The sequence below is a fragment of the Lonchura striata genome, chromosome 32 (assembly GCF_050655825.1).
Source record: "Lonchura striata isolate lonStrDom1 chromosome 32, ASM5065582v1, whole genome shotgun sequence".
Classification (NCBI taxonomy): Eukaryota; Metazoa; Chordata; class Aves; order Passeriformes; family Estrildidae; genus Lonchura; species Lonchura striata.
The window spans coordinates 853,220-874,960 of NC_140734.1; the positions used below are offsets into that span (position 1 = coordinate 853,220).

General features: G+C 54.6%; 1 pseudogene; it reads right to left on the reverse strand.

Moving 5' to 3' along the window:
• Window positions 1-1,747: 1,747 nt before the first annotated feature.
• Window positions 1,748-19,431, reverse strand: LOC146764598 (serine/threonine-protein kinase pim-1-like; annotated as a pseudogene).
• Between the last annotated feature and the right edge of the window lie 2,310 nt (window positions 19,432-21,741).

Sequence of the window (21,741 nt, forward strand, 5' to 3'; positions counted from 1 at the left end):
TCTGTCAAACCCCAAATCCTTTAGAAGATGACCTTCCTTCTCACTCTGGGAATGAGCTGCACATTCCCTCTGAAATTTTGAGGGGTTTCTTATGGATGAAAAATCCCACTTACGGCCTTTTGCTCTGGTTTGGAAGTGGGAAGGGCAACTCTCCATTCATCAGCTCCAGACTGCACTGCCTCAGGAACACGGCTCACTTGCCAGCTTTGGCCACTCATGGCACTTCTAGAGGAGGAAGAAAGTGCAACTGCACAATTCCAGCCAAAAAGAAATGAAGAATGAATAGTGGAGATCCAGGCATTCCTGCAGAGATTCAGGGGTTCAGCTGGGACTGTGGAGAGTCTGGGTCCTTGCCAACTGGATGTGTGTCCCCAGCTGCAATCTCCTGGCCTGCAGGGGAGTCTCACTCACCTGCCAAAGGAGAAAGCTCAGGCACTGTGCTCAAACGGGCTCGTCTGATGCAAAGCTGTCAGAGCAATGTGAGGGCAGAGCCAGCCCAGCTGTGCCCAGGGCAGAGCCCAGCAGAGCCCTGGCAGAGCCCAGGGCAGCCTCAGCACCCGCAGAGCCTGGCTGCAAGGAGAGAAACCAGAAACCACCCGTCAGCTGAAGGCTCCTGTCCCCTTGTCCCAGCTGCCCACAGAGCCCAGGCCATGCTGGCTGTGCCCAGAGCCGTGCCCAGAGCTGCCCATCACTGCTGCCTTTGGGAGCAGAGCAGGAGGGCAGGACATTCCCAGCCTGCAGCCAGCCACAGCACATCCAGCCCTCAGCAGCTGCCCAGAGCAGGAGCCTCCTTGTGCTTGTTGCCATCTCCCAAAAGCTCTGATCCCACCATGCCAAGCAGGCCGGGACTCACCTCACGCCATCCTCCGCTGGGAGAAAAGCTGGTCCCAAATGATGTCCTCAGCCTTCTCCAAGGGCACGGCCCATCCACGCTGCAGCTGCTCCCAATCACTTCCCAATCCTGACTGGACCATACAGAGAACGCTTCTTCGAGAAAAACAAACAATAAACTGTTGAAAAGTGATTAGAGACAAGGGGAAGCAATAAAAAAAACTCTTATCTCTGTCAGGGATCTGAGGAAGGCCCAACCCCCTCATGCTAGGGAAAATCCCACCCATGGGGGAGAGAAGCCCACACTTTCTCTCTTCCCTCCTGCACTGCCTCCCAAAATAACAGTGATCCCAAAGCAAACAAGGGCAGTGGAGCAGTCCAAGCCATTCCTTGCCTGCAAAGCACAGCAGCCCCTGCACAGGTTCTGGAGTCCCACCTCTGCTCCCACCATGGGGGTTTGTTTGTGTCGGGCTGGCTGCCCCAGCCCCAGCCTCAGCCCAGGCCATGCTGGGTGGTGGGGGCTGTTAGCAGGGCCAGGAGCCAACTCCCATTTTGTATCCACCCCAACCCATGCCCCCAGCCCTGCCAAAAAGCAGCTGGGCAGCCGACTGAAGTTGCATCTGCCCAGCACAGGGGGAACCTTTTGTTCCAAGCCAGTCTGAGCAATGTACAAATCTGGGAGCATTTCCCCGGCTGTGGACTCATCTGCAAATTCACTGTGGAGCCTGGCTTTGGAGAAGGTGCCAAAAGTTCATCATCTTCAGCTGCCAGTAGCCAAGTTGAGGAAGAGGTTATCATCCTTGATGTTGTCCTTGCTGTCTCCAGCAGCCCCACCTGGTACAGCTTCTCCAGGGGCTCCTTCTCCTTCCCTGGGGGTCAGACCAGGCTGTCAGGGTTCTGCCCAGGGCCCCAGCTGTCAGGCAACTGGGACAAGCAAAACCACCTTGGATGGCAGCCACCAGTGCTGGGTAGAGCAGCTCAGCTCCAGCACAAGGGCTGCATACTCCCACCAAACAACCCCAGTGCATTGATATAGGCAAGGAAAAAAGTCTGGGTTTCCTTGCTTCTGATTGCCAGGGCATGTGTGGAGCTGTAACTTACCAGGGCCCTGCAGCAAAGTGTGCATGAGGCTCTCTCCCTTCATCTATGACAGGTGAATATCCTGTATCCATGGTTCACAGAACAGGTCTTCTAAGGAAGGTCTGTCCAAGAAGTGCATGGATAAGCACCACCTGATAAGTTCTTGGCACTCTGGGCAGAGAAACCAGAAACCACCAGTCAGCTAGAGAAGGCTCCTGTCTGCTTTGCCCCACTCTTCCCATGCCCAGGCCATGCTGCTTTTGTGCTCCCAGCTGGGCCTAAACTTTCCTATCAATTCCCTGTTGTGGAGGAGAGCAGGAGAGCAGGACATGTGCCACCTCCTCAGCGGCTGCCAGAGCGAGATGCTCACGAGCCCGCTGCTGTCTCCCAGCACTGGTATTCCCCCGTGGCCAGAGATGAGGATCCACCTGGAGAGAGCCGCTGTGGCAGCGAGAGCTGATGGTCCCAGCTGATCTTCCGGCCCCTCCTGAAAGGGTGCTGCCCGCAGACCATCTGGTGCAGCAGGATGCCCAGGGACCAGATCGTTGCTGCCTCGCCATGGTACCAGCCCAAGCGGGTCCATTCTGGGGGGCTGTATGACAGTGTTCCTGTGGAATACAGATGGAGTTCATCAGGGGGATGCTGCTGCTTCCAGAGCTTGGCCCCAGCATCCCTGGGCATGCAGGGGCTGCCCCAGTGGCACACGGGGTGACTGCTGCACTCTCGCCAGCACCTGGGATTGTGTACAAACTCAGGGCTGGACAAGAAGCCACTGGTGTTGGAAGAGGGCAGCAGAAGCCCCAGCAAGGCCTGACCATGACATATAAAGAAAAAACCCACTCAGGGCTGGGGGAAAAAAACAGGTCCTTATCTTCCCTACCTGCAGTGCCCCAAAGATATTATGAAGGCAATATTTTATGTTTTCATAAAATATTATGAAAACAAGGTGAGTGGAGCAGTCCAAGCCCTTCCTCTTGCCTGCACACCAAACTGGCTGGTGCACTGGTCCTGGCCCCTTCCTCTGCTACCCCCACCCACGGGTGCTTTTGTCAGGCTGGCTGCTGCTGCTCCAACCCCAGCCCCAGGCAGAGTGGTGGGCAAAGGCTGCCAGCAGGGCTGGAAGATGCCTCCCCACCCAGCCCCGCTCAAAAGCAGCTCAGGTAAAGACTCAGTACCCTGACTGGCAGCAAAAGGGAGAATCCTCGCTGCCACACCCAGCTTGGCCTGTGAGATGTTGGGCCATGAGATGGTGGGACCGGGAGCACACCCCTGCCCGGGCTCACCTGCAAAGTCAGTGTAGGCTGTGTCTTGCAGGTAGGTGCCACAGCCAAAGTCGATCAATTTTGCCTGGCCAGTGGCCAGGTCAACCAGGATGTTCTCTGGTTTGATGTCACGGTGCAGGACCCCGCGGCTGGTGCAGTGCCGCACGGCCTCCAGCACCTGGCGGAACAGCTCCCGTGCCACCTCTTCAGACAGGAACCTCCGTGCCCGAATGAAATGCAGGAGGTCCTGAGACCGCTCCGGCCGCTCCAGCACCATCACGATGCTGTTGGGGAGCTCAAACCACTCCAGCAGCTGGACCACACCAGGGAAGCCGGTGGACACCTTGTCCAGCAGGACGATCTCCAGGGGTGCGCTGGTGCCGTCGGGCTGCGGGAGGACCACGGTGCCACCAGTGGGACTGATGTCGTGCCAGGGCAGGGGAACCCCTCAGCCAGCCCGGGATGCTCTGCGCCCTGCGCTGGCCCCACGCCCGCTCCCCATCGAGGCGTCCTGGTGGCTTCCCCCATGCCGGGCCTCGCCTCATCCCCGCCCGGCACGGCCCGGCTGTTCCCGCTGGCCCCGCTCACTCACCAGCTCGCCCCAGCGCCGGACGCGGTTCCGTGGCACCCTTTTGATGGCCACCTGCAAGCCAAAGGCAGCAGCGGGCTGAGCTCGCCGCCCGCCCTGCCGAGCCCCATCCTCCTGCTTCCTTCTCCTCCTCCGCCTCGTCTTCCTCCTCCTCCTTCTCTACCTCCTCCTTCCTTCTCCTCCTTCTCTTCCTTCTCCATCCTCCTCCTCCTCTCCCTCCTTCCTCCTCCTCCTTCTCTTCCTCCTCCTTCCTCCTCCTCCTTCTCTTCCTCCTCCATCCTCCTCCTCCTCTCCCTCCTTCTTCCTCCTCCTCCTCCTCCTTCTTCCTCCTCCTCCCTCCTCCTCCTCCATGCCCGCCGCCGGCCCCGCCGCTCACCGGGGCGCCGTCCGAGAGCCGCGTGGCTGCGAACACTCTGCCGAAGCCGCCGCGCCCCAGCAGCGAACCCACTCGGTACCGCTCCTGCAGGGCCTCCTGCGCCTTCCCTGCGGGCGGGACGCGGTTGTCAGCGCTCGGCCCGGGGCCAGGAGCGGCCCCCGAGCGCCCCCCGAGCGCCTCGGGCCGGCCATCCCCAGGCCTTCGGTCTCGGCAACGGGACACGGGAGGCTCGGGGCCGGCGGCCGCGCTGCCGAGCGGCGGAGCTCGGGCCGGGGAAGCCGCAGCGGGGGCGGCGGGAGCGGCCGTGCCGCGTGTGTCCTCCGCGGGGCCCGGGAGGCGCCGGCGCCGAGGCCGGACCCTGCGGCGGGGCCGGGGCCGGGCTCGGGCCAGGCGGAGCCAAAGGGCGGCGATGCCGGCCCAGCCCCAGGCACTGATGCCCGCCCGGCAGCGCCACCGCCAGCACGGCCAGAGCCGGGCGGAGGCGAGACCGCGGCGGGGCGGGCGGGGCCGGGGACGGGGCAGCCCCGCCCGGGGCCGGGGGCGGGCCGGGGGCATGGCCCGGCCCGGCATGGGGAGAAGGAGGCGGGGAGAGGAGAGGGACACCGGGGAAGGACACCGAGGGGAAGGTGTCCGACAGCGGGGGAGGGAGAAGAGAAAGAGAAAGAAGAGAAAAACTGCTTTTGCTGCTGCCGCTGCTGCCGCCGCTGCTGCCGCCGCCGCCGCTGCTGCCTCTGCAACTGAAGCACCGAGGCCGTTTGTCCGCGTGTCCGTTCCCCGCTCGCCCCACGAGCCCCACGGCCGAGCCCCGCGCGCCCCGGGGACAGCCCCTTCGTCTGTCCAGACACGGGAACTTTGCAGTGTGGAGCCCAGATCCAGAGTCCTGACTCCTGCACACTGGCAGAGGAATCCCCTCTGCTGTGTCGCTGCTGTGCATTGTCCTTGCTGAGGCTCAAACACCCTTGGGGCACATTCCCTTGCTGTAGGATTCGTACCTGACCCAAGCACTGCACTTATGTCTCCAGCGTTGCTTTCCAGTAAAAACAGGGGAAGGAAAACTGCGTGTAGCTCATGGTATTTTAGAGTGTTTATGACTTGCTAAATGACCCATCTTAGAGGTGAGATCCATTTGGAATTCATGGCATGGAGAAGTCGTGCAACATGGAAAAGGGGAGCATAGAAATAAAGAGGAAAACATCTTAGATACTTTCTTTCATTTTCATTGCACTTCTGCAAAGCTGTTCCACTTCTCCAGGAATCTTCTCCTGTCTGCTCTTGACAAGAACCTCTCATGGAGAACAAGGTCGAGCTTCTGTCCCAAGATTTGCCACCTGCTCCAGCTTCTCTTGGCTTTCCACACTGCACTGTGTATGCAGCACGACTTTTGCAGCAAAGCAGGCCAAATGTTTAGAGAACTTTACATGTCCTTTCTTTTCCTGGGGGGCTGGGGAGTTGTGCCACTGGTGAAGTGGCACAATTGTTACTGTTTGTCTTGGTTTAGGGCAAATTTTGTAAGGAAACCTCCAAAAGGAGTCCGTCTACAAATCAAGTTCAAGCAGCCCCTCTCCCTACTATTTCAGGAGAAGACTTCCCTGGAGAAAATGGAAAAAATCAGTTTATTTAACAAGTAAAGTGTTCACAAGCATGAATAATATGAAATAAACCCCCTCAGAGTTCTGAAGAGATGGCAATTCAGAAAGTCCTTTTTGTGGGTTGTAGTTGGCTCACTCGGTCTCTTCTCAGTCCCTCTGGCACTGGAATGCAGGGTCCCAGACCTCGGTGGGCCACAGGTGTGAGCTGCCAGTGTTTTTCTGGGTTTTCAGTCCAGAGCAGGTTTAAACAGTTCTAAGAAAAAGGAAAGTCTGTGATGGTTATTAAATTGTTCAAATGTTCAACTCCTGTTTGTTGGCAAGAAACCTTTCTGTGCCTCTGAGTGTCACCATCCCTGAGCCCAAAGGACACAAACCTGATGAGTTGTGGTTCCCACTGCAGGGGCACTTGGGACCTTGGCTCTGCACAGGAGAGCTCTTCATCCACTTTCTCTCTTTTCCTCCCTCTGGGCATGGAGGAAGCTCCTGACTTCAGCCTGTGACTCGTGTGTGGAAAGAGAAAATCTGGGCAGAATCGGGGCAGGGTGGGTTTGGGGGGACCTTGGGATCTGTGCTGGACACAGAAAGTGTTTTCCATTGCTCTGAGACTGGCTACTGTGCCAAGTGGATTTAATAGCCAGCAGAGGAATGACTTCTGCATTTGATGGAGCTTTGCCTTCCCTTGGCTTTGTTGGCTGACTAGAAATGAACATCCCTCTGTGTCTCAGGCAGCTCTTACTCCAAGGAAAGCAGGTGGGGGTTGGAGCCAAGGAGCTGAAACCTGCAGGTGCAGCCTGGGCTGGAGGGAGCTCAGATTTGCACAAGGCTGCTCTGAGTGCCAGGGCTTGGATGGGGGAAATGGTGGGGTGGGGGTAGGGACAGAGTCTGATGGATTGTCAGCCATCAAGGGTCTTGATTTTCATATCTATTCCAACTGCATGAGGAGGTACTTGGATTCAGTGTCAAGTGGAGCTTGCACATATTCATTTATGTGGAGTAAAAAAATGAAACAGGACCTAACAAATCTTTTCTGTGTCTTTGTAAAAATAAAGCATTCACTTTGAATACACTACTAAAGCCTGCCTAATTAATCACAAAATATTTGAAAACTTAAATCAAATTATTCCAAGAGGCTTGGCTTGTTCAAGTATTCTGAGTGTTAATGAGCTTTGGGGCACTATTTCTCCAGTGAATCTAACTCAGAGTACACAAATAATTGTAATTCCTTTTAAATGTCTCCTTGAGAGAGTTGCTTGGGGGATGAGGGTCAGGGCTTGTGTGTCCTGCTTGGGACAGCCCAGGCAGGGCTTTCACAGCCCCATCCCACACTCCATTTCCCAGCTGGAGCCGCTGGTGCCTCTGAGTTCTGCTGCGCCAGCCCCAGGGAGGACTTGGGGTCATTTGGTCTCTCAAGAGCTGGGCTGGGAGCTCCAGAGGTGGCTGTGGAGCATTGCCTGTGCTGTGCCAGGGACTGGCAGACACTGCTGGGCTGGGATAGAGGCTCTGGGGGGATTGGGGTTCCAGGGCAGGGCAGTGCTGGGGTTCCAGGGCCGGGCAAGGCTGGACCTGCCCCTTGCTCCCCCCCACACAAAATGTTCCCAGCCAACAATCTCGTCCAGTCTTTCACACCAGGCAACATTGGAGGTGAAATCCCAATTCTGGACATGGGCACCTGGATGAGAAGGAGAATTCTGTTCCATAGGAAGGAAAGCACAGAGCCCCAGTGTTTGGAAGGCAGATGAGAGCCTCACAAAGCCAAGGTCGGCCAGACTTGTCAGGAATGGCAGATTGTCTGCAGGCAGCCTCTGGATATAGGGAATTTTGGAGACAGAATCCCAATTTTGGCCATGGGCACCTGGAGAAGCAGGACAGTGTTGTAATGCGGGCAGCCTCTCTTGCCGCGATACCCCGAGCAGTGGAGTGCTGGGCGGTGAGAGGGAAGAGAACGGGCGGCTGCTCCCCCTGTGAAGCTCTGCAGTCCCACTTGGTGTGGGGAGGCAACACAGGACTTGGGGGCGAACAGGAAGGTTTTATTCAGTGAGCCCCAAGACCCTCTGGGGAGGGCGAACAAAGGTTTTATACCAGAACTCAAGAGGCGGGGTATAGGAACAGCAACCAGTGAGGGTACGCCTGGGGAAGAGTCTAAGGAGGGACTAACAGAGCACAAACCTATCAGGGGAAACAGGGGAGAGGAGTAACACAAAGTAACCAAATGGGTGTTGAGCCTCACTAAATAGACAGGGAATGCTCTGGAAGCAGGGGAGGAGGCTACGAGGAGTGACAGGGAATGTTCTGGGGAAAGGGGCAGGGAAAGGGAGGATTGACAACTTGGAGGGGAGGGGGGTAGGGAAGAGCTTGGGAAGATTGACACCTGGGGAAGGGAGGAGACTGGTGGGGGAGGTTGAACATACACAGAACAAATATCAAACTAAAGAAAAACACACAACAGGACAATTCTTTCCCATAGGAAGGAAAGCATGGAGCCTTCCCCAGTGTTTTGGGCACAGATGAGAGGTGACCCTCATGAAACCACTTCCAACCAGACTTGTCCTGGCAATATTCCTATGGGAACAATCCCTGGATAAAAGGACATTTGGACGTAAAATCCCAGTTCTGGCCATGGGCACTTGGAGGAGAAGGAGAGTTCTTTTCCACTGAAAGGAAAGCAGGGAGCCCCAGTGTTTCCTGTCCCAGTGAGCCCCAGTAGCAGAGAAAAGACCTTTAACATGCCAAGGTCAGCTGGACCAGTCAGGCAGTCCACGGGAGGCCAAACCAGCCAGACCTGTTCTGTGTTCCTTTGGTTGCATGGGGCCCCACAGTGTCAGAATTGCTCTTCAATTACAAAAAGACATACAGTATCACAATGGACCCTTGGTTCAATGGGGTCCCACAATGCCACAATAGCCCCTGGGTTCCATGAGACCTCCTAGTTTCACAATGGTTCCAATGATTCCATGAGGCCATGGAGTGTCCCAATGGTCTCCATGGTTCCCCAGGCCCCACAATGACACGTGAGTCCTCTGTTCCATGAAACCCACAATGTCACAATGGACCTTTGGACCATGGGGGTTTGCAGTGTCACAATGGTCTCCTTTGGCTCCACAGTGTCACAATGGACCACTGATGACACAAGGCCCCACAGTGTCACAATGGTCCTCTTGGTTCTGTGGGGACCCCAGGGTCACAATGGTCTCACTGGTTCCATGTAGCCTCACAGTGTCACAATGCTTTGCTGATTCCATTGGGTATCATAGTATCCCAATGGTCTCCATGATCCAATCTGTCCCCCAAGTGTCACAATGGTGTCCATTGTTCCATGGTGCCTCACAGTGTCACAATGGCCCCTTGGTCTCACAGGCCCCACAGTGTCACAATGGCTCCTTGTTTCCATGGTTCCTGTGCTGGTGCATTCCCTCCTCCCCTTCTCAGGCTGCCCTGCCAGCTGAGAAATCCTCACTGGGCCTCGGTCTTGGCCAGCAGCCCCTGGGCTCAGCTCCTCTGGAGCTCATCACAAACACTGTCTGCTCCAGGCACTGCTGCTGCCCAGCCAGCTCCTGGTTACTTTAGGAGCAGCCCTGGAACTGTTTCTGTTCCCTCAGTGGCACAACATCCCTGTTCTCACCCTGCCAAAGAAAGCTGCTGATGCCAAGTGCTGCCAGGATGAAACATGGCTGGGACTGCAGCCCCTCTCTAGGGGCCCTACAAACAGCGCTCCAAAAGGAGCCCTTGGAGCTCTCCTGGGCCAGCGACTCCCTCTGAGTGGGGCCTCTCCGAGCCGGGAACTCTCCCGTTTGCTGAATTCGGGGATCCCGAAACAACGAGGGAGCCTGGGCCGATCCCCCCACTCCTCCAGGCTCAACCCTTCCCTGCTGGGGAGATGCCAAAGCATCCTCAAGGAGCATTTCCCCGCCCTTAGGGGAATTTCTCACAGGTGCCTTGCACTGACTCTCTGTGTCTGTGTGCACACAGGAGTGCCTGTGCTGGGGAATGTGGCAGAAATGCTGCTCTCTGAGGGCTCTGAGTGCCCTGGATAGCTGAGCCTGTCAGGCCTGTAAGTGAGGTCAAGTGATGCAGCCTAAGCTAAGTTAAATGCTGCTAGGAGTTGTTTTTTGCTATAAGTTATAAGCTGAGCTAAATACTGTTAAACGATATTCCTCTGTTAAATTGAAAAGTCATAGGTTATAAGTTATGTTAAATACTGTTAATATCTGTTCTTTTGCTAAATTTTGAAGTTGAAGGTAGAAGTTAAGGTTAAGGTATAAGTTAAGTCCTGTTAAATTTGAGCTCTGTTCAGCTTTTGGCCCATATTCCTTTTATCCTTGCCCTCACTGTTCTATGTGTCCCTGTGCCACATAAAGGGACAGTTCTCTGATCATTTCAGTTTGATTGCCTGGATTTTGTTTGGATTTGTGGTTGATTTGTTTCCTAGGGGTGCCTTAAGTGTGAAGTGTTGTCCTGGGTTGTAAGATAAGCTTGTATTCCATTTGCCATCTGTTGAAGGCAAACCGGTTGGACAGGTTTTTGTTATCTCTCTCAGAGACAATGGTTTGCCCCGTAGAGGCAATGGTTTGTTTATACACCATTGACTGATTCAATGCAGGGCTGGTAAATGTAACACCGTGAGGGGTCCCACCCAGAGGGGGGAAGCCAAGCACTCTATTGTTGTTTAAAGGGGTAGCTTTTTGGGGAGAGGAGGCAGCTCTCTGGGCGGGACTCCGAGAGAAGCAGCTCGCTCTCTCTCTTCGCGGGATTCCCAGAGAAGCAGCTCACTCTCTCTCTCTTTTCGGCGGCACTCGCAGCGAAGCAGCCGGCGCGCGCTGAGGCGACGGCAGCGGAGCTCAGAGGCAACCCCGGCGCAGAGGAAGACCGGCCCCACTGCCACCAGATCTTCAGAGGAAAACTGTACCCTTCTAAAGATCACCACTTCAGCTGCAACTCATCAACCATTGCAAGGGGAGCAATTGTCCCAGCAGAACTACTGGCACCCCGACTCCTCAGGTTCTGGACTTTTTTCACTGGTTTTGTTTGTACCGATTGCATTTGCCTTTTTAAATTGTTGTCTAGTTTTCTCCTAGTAAAGAATTGTTACTCCCATTCCCACATCTTTGCCTGAGAGCCTTTTAATTTAAAGATCCTGGTAATTCAGAGGGAGGGGGTTTGCCGTTCTCCATTGCACAGGAGGCTTTTCCCTCTTCCACAGACTCCTGTCTTGTCGAACCAAGACAGAATTTGGCGCCCAACGTGGGGCCCGAGGGCATTGAGAGGGAAAAAGGATTAACAGTTCTTAAGTAATTTGGTTTTTTGTTGTGTGTAAAAACATCTTCAGCATCACAATGTGGTCTAGTTTACCTTGGTTTGGGTGGCACGTGATCGTAGCTATACTTTTCCCATTTGCAGACCCTTATCTAAAAATGGGTCCTATAACTAAGGCTACGGTGTCTGTTATCAAGTTTGGCTTCTGGGTTAATTGGGTGAGGAATTCATGGATCTTTAATTTCCTCTGGAAGGCAGGTACATGGATTTATAGCTATCACACGTTAACTGTATGTTTTTGGGGTTACTTTAATAACGGTACCTACTGTGAGGAAATAGCACCTGGGCAAACTTTCTCCCAACCTTTTAACCATCTTTTTGGGTCTGCTCCACCAGTTCTCAAAGGGTTAAGATCCTTTCTAAGTGCTAATGATACCATACAATGGGTGGTGTTGCTGATAGTCCTGTTATATTTAGCATTCAGAGATAAGGGAAGATTAACCTGGATAACTACCCTCACACCTACACCACAGACTCGAGATGCTGCTGCTCCAGAGCCTGACCCTGCCCCACAGCCCACCTCAGAAATGAACCGCCCAGATTGGGTGAGGGTTCTGGTTAAGGAGATACGAGAGATGCTGAAGGAGTGCATTTCCCCAGCTGGTGAGAAACTGGCCCTTTGCCTTGAGGAAGGACAGTCTAATAGTACAGCTGTGGAACCCACAGATGTTACAACTGTCCAGGTTCCAGCTGAACCACAAAGGCAGTCACGGTCAGCAGCAGTGGCCCCGGTAGAAACAAGGAAGTCTAAGGTGAAAGCAGAGCACCCTGCAGATAGGGACAGGAATGGAGGAACCTCACAACCCACAGGGGACCCAGAGATTGCTATCATCACCGAGTCCCTGACGTACGAAAGTCTTCGTAATCTGCATAAAGACATTGTGCGACGAGGGCGTGAGGCTTATGCTACCTGGCTACTCCGGGTTTGGGATCTTATGGGTACAGGCGTGCAGCTGGACGGTGGTGAGGCAAGGAACTTGGGACCCTTGACCCAGGACTCGGGTATAAATCAGGTTTTTGTAAGGGAACCAGGATCCCTTTCTCTCTGGGAGCGGCTCTTAATGAGTGTCAGGGAGAGGTTTGTCCACAGAGAGAGAATGCAAGAGCACCATCATAGAATGTGCTGGAAGACCCTCGAGGAAGGGATCCAACAGCTGAGGGAAGTGGCAGTATTGGAGGTACTCTTTGGGAGGGATGGACGACACAATAATGACCCTGACAAGGTCAGGTGTACGGGACAAATGCTGTGGAGTCTGGCAAATCTTGGGCCATCTCAATACACCACCTTCATTGCAACAATCAATGCTGACGCCCACCGGGAGACAATAGGTTCTGTTGCCAACAAACTTAGGAATTATGAGAGTATGATTAATGGCCCAATGCAGGCTCATATCTCAGCTGTGATTAAGGAGTTTAAAGAGGAGATGAGGGAGGAGATAAGGAAGGTTAATACAGCACCCGTGAGAGTCACAGGCCCCAGAATCAGCGCCCAACATTCCCCAGCTAGAGAGAGAGGGTACACCCCAAGGGCTAATCTGTGGTTCTTCCTGCGTGACCATGGGGAAGACATGGGGAGGTGGGATGGGAAACCCACTTCTGTCCTGGCAGCACAGGTCCGTCAACTTAAGGAGGGAAACTCTAACCAGGGGAGTTCCACCAAAGTGAAGGTAGCCTCAACCTCCCGTGACCAAGCTTGTGGGTACGATCTGTCAGACCCCCTTGAAGGGACCTCTAGTATGTATGCCCAGGAAAGGAATGATAACCAGTGTTAGAGGGGCCCTGTCTCTAGCCAGGGAGAGGCATGGGAAAACCAGATCTTCTGGACAGTGTGGATCCGATGGCCTGGCACATCAGAGCCACAAAAATATGATGCTTTAGTTGATACTGGTGCACAGTGTACTCTAATACCATCGGGACATGTGGGGGCAGAGCCTGTTTCCATTGCTGGTGTGACAGGGGGATCACAACAATTGACTCTGGTGGAAGCCGAGGTGAGCCTGACTGGGAAGGAGTGGAAGAAACATCCTATAGTGACTGGCCCAGATGCTCCGTGTCTCCTAGGCATAGACTTCCTCCGGAACGGATATTACAAAGACCCAAAGGGACTCAGGTGGGCTTTTGGAATAGCCGCTGTAGAGGCAGAAGACATTAAGCAATTGAACACCTTGCCTGGACTGTCAGAAAACCCCTCTGCAGTAGGACTCCTAAGGGTGGAAGAACAACGCGTGCCAATTGCGACCTCGACAGTGCACCGCCGGCAGTATCGGACGGATCGAGATGCCGTGATCCCCATCCACAAAATGATTCGGGAGCTGGAGAGCCAAGGGGTGGTCAGCAAAACCCACTCACCCTTCAACAGCCCCATCTGGCCTGTGTGCAAATCTGACAAAGAATGGAGATTGACTGTGGACTATCGTGGCTTAAATGAAGTGACTCCACCGCTGAGCACTGCTGTGCCGGACATGCTGGAACTCCAGTACGAGCTGGAGTCCAAGGCAGCAAAGTGGTATGCCACCATTGATATTGCTAATGCGTTTTTCTCCATTCCTCTGGCAGCAGAATGCAGGCCTCAGTTTGCTTTCACCTGGAGGGGCATGCAGTACACCTGGAACCGACTGCCCCAGGGGTGGAAACACAGCCCCACCATCTGCCATGGACTGATCCAGGCTGCACTAGAAAAGGGTGAGGCTCCAGAACACCTGCAATACATTGATGACATCATTGTGTGGGGGAGCACAGCGGCAGAAGTGTTTGAGAAAGGTGAGAGGATCATCCAGATACTACTAGAAGCTGGCTTTGCCATCAAGAAGAGCAAAGTCAAGGGACCTGCCCGAGAGATCCAGTTCCTGGGAGTGAAATGGCAAGATGGACGGCGCCAGATTCCCACTGAGGTCATCAACAAGATCACAGCTATGTCCCCACCAACCAGCAAAAAGGAAACACAAGCTTTCCTGGGTGCCACAGGTTTCTGGAGAATGCACATTCCTGAGTATAGCCAGATTGTGAGCCCTCTTTATCTGGTTACCCGAAAGAAGAATGATTTCCACTGGGGCCCTGAGCAGCAACAAGCCTTCACCCAGATCAAGCAGGAGATCGCTCATGCTGTAGCCCTTGGCCCAGTCAGAACGGGACCAGAGGTCAAGAATGTGCTCTACTCTGCAGCCGGGAACCATGGGTTGTCCTGGAGCCTTTGGCAGAAAGTGCCTGGGGAGACTCGAGGCCGACCACTGGGATTCTGGAGCCGAAGTTACAGAGGGTCTGAAGCCAACTACACTCCCACAGAGAAGGAAATCTTGGCTGCCTTTGAAGGAGTTCAAGTCGCCTCGGAGGTAATTGGCACAGAAACACAACTCCTCCTGGCACCCCGACTACCGGTGCTGGGGTGGATGTTTAAAGGAAAGGTTCCCTCTACCCATCATGCCACTGACGCCACATGGAGCAAATGGATTGCCCTCATCACTCAACGCGCCCGTATTGGAAACCTGAATCGCCCTGGGATTTTGGAGATAATTACGAACTGGCCAGTAGGTGAAAACTTTGGTCTCACTGATGATGAGGAGCAGGTACAAGTGGCAAGGGCTGAAGAAGCTCCACCATACAACCAACTACCAGCAGAGGAGACCTGCTACGCTCTTTTCACTGACGGTTCCTGTCGCATCGTAGGGATGAACCGGAAGTGGAAAGCAGCCGTATGGAGCCCCACACGCCAAGTTGCACAAGCTACCGAAGGAGAAGGTGGATCGAGCCAACTCGCCGAACTCAAGGCCGTTCAGCTGGCTCTGGACATTGCTGAAAGGGAGAAGTGGCCAAAGCTCTACCTTTATACTGATACATGGATGGTAGCCAATGCTCTGTGGGGCTGGCTGGGAAGGTGGAGGAAGGCCAACTGGCAACGTAGAGGAAAGCCAATCTGGGCTGCTGATATATGGAAAGACATTGCCTCTCGGGTGGAAAAGCTGACGGTGAAAGTCCGTCATGTAGATGCCCATGTCCCCAAAAGTCGGGCTAATGAGGAGCACCGAAACAATGAGCAGGTAGATCAGGCAGCAAAAATAGAGGTGTCAAAGATAGACTTAGATTGGCACCATAAGGGGGAGTTGTTCCTGGCTCGATGGGCTCATGATGCCTCAGGTCATCAGGGCAGAGATGCCACCTACAAGTGGGCACGAGACCAAGGGGTGGATCTAACCATGGACAGTGTTTCCCAGGTTATCCATGACTGTGAGACGTGTGCTGCCATCAAACAGGCCAAGAGAGTGAAGCCCCTATGGTATGGTGGGCGGTGGTCCAAGTACAAGTATGGGGAGGCCTGGCAGATTGACTACATCACACTGCCCCAGACACGCCAAGGCAAGCGCTACATGCTGACCATGGTGGAAGCCACCACTGGATGGCTGGAGACTTTCCCTGTACCTCATGCCACTGCCCGGAACACCATCTTAGGCTTGGAAAAGCAAGTCCTGTGGAGACATGGCACCCCTGAGAGAATTGAGTCTGACAACGGTACCCATTTCAAGAACAGCCTTATCAACACCTGGGCCAGAGAACATGGTATCGAATGGATATATCATATTCCCTATCATGCTCCAGCTGCCGGCAAAGTTGAACGGTGCAACGGACTCCTTAAGACTACCCTGAAGGCACTTGGTGGGGGAACATTTAGAAACTGGGAAATTAACCTGGCAAAAGCAACCTGGATGGTCAACACCCGGGGGTCTGTCAATCGAGCTGGCCCTGCTCAGTCAGAACCCTTACACGCAGTAGATGGAGATAAGGTCCCTGTAGTACATATGAAAGGTATTTTAGGGAAAACTGTTTGGATTAATCCCACCTCAGGCAAAGACCAACCCATTCGTGGGATTGTCTTTGCTCAAGGACCTGGTTACACTTGGTGGGTAATGCAGAAAGATGGGGAGACCCGCTGTGTACCACAGGGAAACTTGGTCTTAAGAGAGAACTGGGTGTAAGATTTCATGGTGTGCAGATGGAAATAGAATAAGGGGTGGATAATGTCCTGGGTTGTAAAATAAGCTTGTATTCCATTTGCCATCTGTTGAAGGCAAACCGGTTGGACAGGTTTTTGTTATCTCTCTCAGAGACAATGGTTTGCCCCGTAGAGGCAATGGTTTGTTTATACACCATTGACTGATTCAATGCAGGGCTGGTAAATGTAACACCGTGAGGGGTCCCACCCAGAGGGGGGAAGCCAAGCACTCTATTGTTGTTTAAAGGGGTAGCTTTTTGGGGAGAGGAGGCAGCTCTCTGGGCGGGACTCCGAGAGAAGCAGCTCGCTCTCTCTCTTCGCGGGATTCCCAGAGAAGCAGCTCACTCTCTCTCTCTTTTCGGCGGCACTCGCAGCGAAGCAGCCGGCGCGCGCTGAGGCGACGGCAGCGGAGCTCAGAGGCAACCCCGGCGCAGAGGAAGACCGGCCCCACTGCCACCAGATCTTCAGAGGAAAACTGTACCCTTCTAAAGATCACCACTTCAGCTGCAACTCATCAACCATTGCAAGGGGAGCAATTGTCCCAGCAGAACTACTGGCACCCCGACTCCTCAGGTTCTGGACTTTTTTCACTGGTTTTGTTTGTACCGATTGCATTTGCCTTTTTAAATTGTTGTCTAGTTTTCTCCTAGTAAAGAATTGTTACTCCCATTCCCACATCTTTGCCTGAGAGCCTTTTAATTTAAAGATCCTGGTAATTCAGAGGGAGGGGGGTTTGCCATTCTCCATTGCACAGGAGGCTTTGCCCTCTTCCACAGACTCCTGTCTTGTCGAACCAAGACAAGTGTTCAGTCAGGAGCAGAGTGACTCTTGCCAAGGAACTTTGTGGTGCTGTTGCTTAATATTAAATCTGGTTTTTGCTGCTCCCTTGCCGGGGACTTTTCAGCGCTCTCAAGCCCTCGTTGGTAACAGGGTGAAGGAGCCCTGGCCAAGGCTCTGGCCCTGGGGGACACAGGGACAATGCCAGGGGGTCCCTGTCCCCCCGTCCCACCCCCCACAGCCCCAGCCCCCGTCCCTGTGTCGGGCTATGGGGTTGATCTCGTGGAACATCCTCTGGGGGAGGCTGCGGCGACGGGGGCGGGGGGACCCGGGGGGACTGGGGACCCCCCTATGCATGAGCAGTGTTGGACTTCTCTGGGGGAAACTGGGGCAGAGTGACCTCCTCAGTGAAATCACACAGCCCCTGTGATGTCACACAGCCCCAGTGATGTCACACAGCCAACTGTGAAGTCACACAGCCCTTGCGATGTCACACAGCCCCAGTGATGTCACACAGCCCCTGCGATGTCACACAGCCCACTCTGAGATGTAACAGGCCACCTGGGATTTCATACAGCTGCTCTGTGATGTCACAGCCTGCTCTTTGAGGTCCCAGTCTGCTCTGTGATGTCACAAAATCTGCCCTGTGGCGTCACAGCCCAGCCTGTGATGTCACAGTCTCCCTTTAATGTCACAGCCTGCGCTGTGATTTCACAGTCAGCTCTGTGATGGCACAACCCACTCTCTATTGTCTCAGCCTTCTCTGTGACATCACACAGCTGCTCTGTGATGTCACAGAGCCCTTATCTATGATGGCAGTCTTCTATGTAGCCTCACAGCCCATTCTGTGATGACACACAGCCAGCCTGAAATGTCATAGACAGCTTTGTGACATCAGAACCTCTTCTGTGATGTCCAACCTCCTCTGTGATGTCACAGCCTGCTCTGTGATGGCAAAACCCACTTATCATGTCACACAGCACCTCTTGGCCTCACAGACCCATCCTGTCATGTCACAACACCTTCAGTGATGTAACACAGCCACCCTATAATGTCACAGCACACTCTATGACCTCACAGCTTGCTCTGTGATGTCATACAGACATCCTGTGATGTCACAGCCTGCTCTGTGATGTCACATAATCACAGAAACCAGAATTACTGGGTTGGAAGAGACCTTTAAGGTCATCAAATCCAACCCATGCCCGAATACCACTTCAGCTGAACCATGGCACTGAGTGCCACATCCAGTCTTTTTTTAAACATATCCAAGGATGCTGACTCCATCACCTCCCTGGACAGACAATTCCAGTACTTTATCACCCTTTCCATAAAAAACATTTTTCCTAATATCCAATCTAAATTTCCCTTGGTGCAGCATAAGACTGTGTCCTCTGGTTCTGTCAGCTGCTGTGAGGAGAAAGAGACCAACCCCCACCTGACTGCAACCACCTTTCAGGGAGTGTAGAGAGTGGTAAGGTCACCTCTGAGCCTCCTCTTCTCCGGGCTAAACAACCCCAGCTCCAACACTTGTTCCTCACAGGACTTGTGTTCCAAGCACATCACCAGCCTTGCTGCCCTTCTCTGGACATGCTCCAGGTCCTCCATGACCTTCCCAAACTGGGTGGCCCAGAACTGGACACAGCACTTGAGGTGCTGCCCAACCAGGGCAAGTACAGGGGAAGAATCACTGCTCTGCTCCTGCTGGCCAAACCATTCCTGATCCAGGCCAGGAGCCATTGGCCTTCTGGGCCACCAGGGCACACTGCTGGCTCATGTTCAACCGGCTTTAGACCAGTGCCCCCAGGTCCCTTTCTGCCTGGGCACTGACCAGCCACACCATCCCCAGCCTGTAATGTTGCAGGGGGTGTTTGTGGTCAAAATGCAGGGATGGGCACTTGGATTTACTAAGCTTCATCTTATTGGACTCTGCCCATCCCTCCAACCTTTCCAGGCCTCCCTGCAGAGCCCTCCCACCTTCCAACAGATGGACACACGCTCCCAGCTTAGTGTCATCTGCAGATTTACTAATGAAAGGCTCAATCCCCACATCCATGTGGTCAATAAAAACATTGAACAGAGCTGGCCCAGCGCAGAGCCCTGAGGGACACCACTGGTGACTGTCCCCAGCTGGATGCAGCACCGCTCACCACCACTCTCTGGGCCGGCCATGCAGCCAGTTCTGAGCCCAGCACAGAGTGCTCCTGTCCCAGCTGTGGGCTGCAGCTTTTCCAGGAGTGTGCTGTGGGAGGCAGTGCCAAAGGCCTTGCTGGAGTCCAAATAGACACATCCACAGCCTGTCCCGCATCCACCAGGAGGGTCACCTGGTCATGAAAGGAGACCAGGTTGGTCAAACACGACCTACCCCTCCTAAACCCCTGCTGCCTGGGTCTGACACCCTGGCCATCCTGTAAGTGCTGTGTGGTGACACTCAGTGTTAACTGCTCCATGACCTTACTGGATACTGAGGTCAGGCTGTCTGGCCTGTAATTACCAGGATCCTCCTTCCCACCCTTGCTGTGAATGGGCATCACATTGGGCAGCTTCCAGTCATCTGGAACCTCCCCAGTGAGCCAGAACTGCTGGAAAATGATGGAGAGCAGCTTGGCAAGCTCATCTGCCAGCTCCCTCATCGCCCTGGGGTGGATCCCATCTGGTCCCATGGATTTATGAACATCCAAGCAGCTCAGCAGTTCTCTGATTGCCTCCCCCTGGATAACAGTGGCCCACTCTGCTCCCTGACACCATCTACCAGCCCAGGAGGACAATTGTCCTGAAGGCAAATCGTCTTCTCACTAAAGACTGAGGCAAAGATGGCAATAAGCACCTCTTCCTTCTCTCCATCTGCAGTTATGAAATTCCCTTCCACATCTAATAAAGAACAAAGGTTGACCTTACCCTTCCTTTTACCATTAATATATTTGTAAAAACGTTTTTTATTAGCCTTTACTGAAGTTGCCATTTTAAGTTCAAACTGAGCTTCAGCTTCCCTAATTTCTTTCCTACATTGTTGCAGAGGATAGATAGATATGATTGTTTTCTTAGCTAGCCGAATGTCACTTCTGTCCTTGTCATCCTGGAGTGAAATGGACTGTTCCATCCCACCCCCCAAAAGATTGTGGCTCATCCTGCACCTCTGTACCTGCCCCTAAAACATCAGAGTCTGTAACCCCATTGGCCCATGCCTTGTCCCAGCCCACCTAGGAGCCCCTGATACGGGGGCTCCGAGGGGCCATGCGGTCTCTTGGACTTTCTCCCCCGCTCTTGGACTTCCTCCCTCTCTTGGACTTCCTCCCCTCTTCCCCTCCTGGGGCTTCCCCTTTCCTGAACCCTTCTCCTTTTGTCTCTCCCCTCCCCCCATCCTCCTAAGCCCGGCCACGTGCTACGCCTGAGAGCACGAGGCTCAGGCATTCCTGGATCCCCAATAAACCTCTCTCCCCAAGAGCAAGCATCAGAGATCTCTGCCTCCCTACACCCCCACTGTGCAGGAGATTACTCTTCTCACAACTGGCGTCCAACCTGGAAGGAAAAGGAATCCACGCATCTCGACACCTCCATGCATGGTAATTACCTGTGATAGCCTCCTCTTCGCTCTGAGCACAGGCTGTCGTTGCTAAGCAACGTAGAAGCCTTATCTCTTTAAAGATTTGCTGAGGCAATTTACCCTCGAGCACCATAGCCCATGAGTAGCCAGCTTTTGGAGCTCTTGGAACTGCCCGAGCAAGGAACTGCTGCGGAGCTGCAGCAAACCCGAGCTGTGAGCTGGTGGCACGTGGCCACGTTAAGAGAGCGCACAGAGCACTGCCTAGCACTGCCTGCGCTGGAAGCCCCGAGGGCGGAGGTCTGAAGGTCCCGAGCATGGAAAAGCCATCCAGAGAGATGTCCGGAGCTCTGAGGGGGCCTGTGCAGACCCCTGAGGAGAGGGTCTCTCTTTTGCGAACTCGAGGTGAGCTACACAGGTCTAAAATATGGGACAATCCCACTCTGCTCCAGATAGAGATCTCTATAAGCAATTTAACCATCTTTTATGTAGTCATGACAGTACTTTGCCTAAGAAAGAGTTAAAAAATCTCCTGGAATGGGTCCTGCCCCACTTCCCTCATGCTGAACGGTCAGCCGCTATTACCAAAGAATTCTGGGACTCAGTAGGTGATAAGCTTTTTATTGACATTTACAGAAGAGACCCCAATGCTTGTGATTTGCTCCCAGCTTTTAGAGCGGTGGCCGAATTGTTCGTTCCGTGAAAGACAGTCCCAGCCATGTGGCCGGCCCGCGCGGCTGCTGACGACCCACCGCGATCCCCTTCCACCCCGTCCCTCCCCACCTGCCGTGACCCCATCCCTAACCGCCGCGGCCGCCCCTACCCCGGCCCCTGCAACACCCCCCCCAACCCGCCCAACCCCCGCCCCGCGCCGCCGGGCGCCGGCCCCTGCGGCCGCCCCCACCCCTGCCGCTTCCGCCGCGACCCTCCCCCCAACCACCGCGGCCGGTCCCGGCCCCGTTCCATCCCCGTGCTGCACGCCCCCATCACCCGCCCCCGTGACCCCCCCCCCGCACCCCCCCAATCCCCACCCTGCACCGTTCTGTGCCGGCCCGCGTTGGCTCGGCGGCTGCGGGCCCGGCGGCCGGGGCTGCCCTGATCCCGCCGCACTCCACGGGGCTCCTGCCCGCCCCGGCTCCCCCCGAAACCCCTCTAGTAGTGGTGGTTGCTATTTTTGCTGGCCTGTTACAAAGAGGCTTCGCCGCGTTTCTACAAACACTCTAACCGGCGCTTGCCGTGGCCGCCTTGCCGCCACCGCCCGCGCCGGGAGAGCGTGTGGCCACGCCCTCAATCTTGGCCACGTGGGAAAATCCACCGGGAAGACCGGTGTCCCCACCCCAGCCTGAGCCCCGGCCGCGGGGGGACACCCCGGGGCCCCGCGCCGCCACCCCGCCACCCCCCG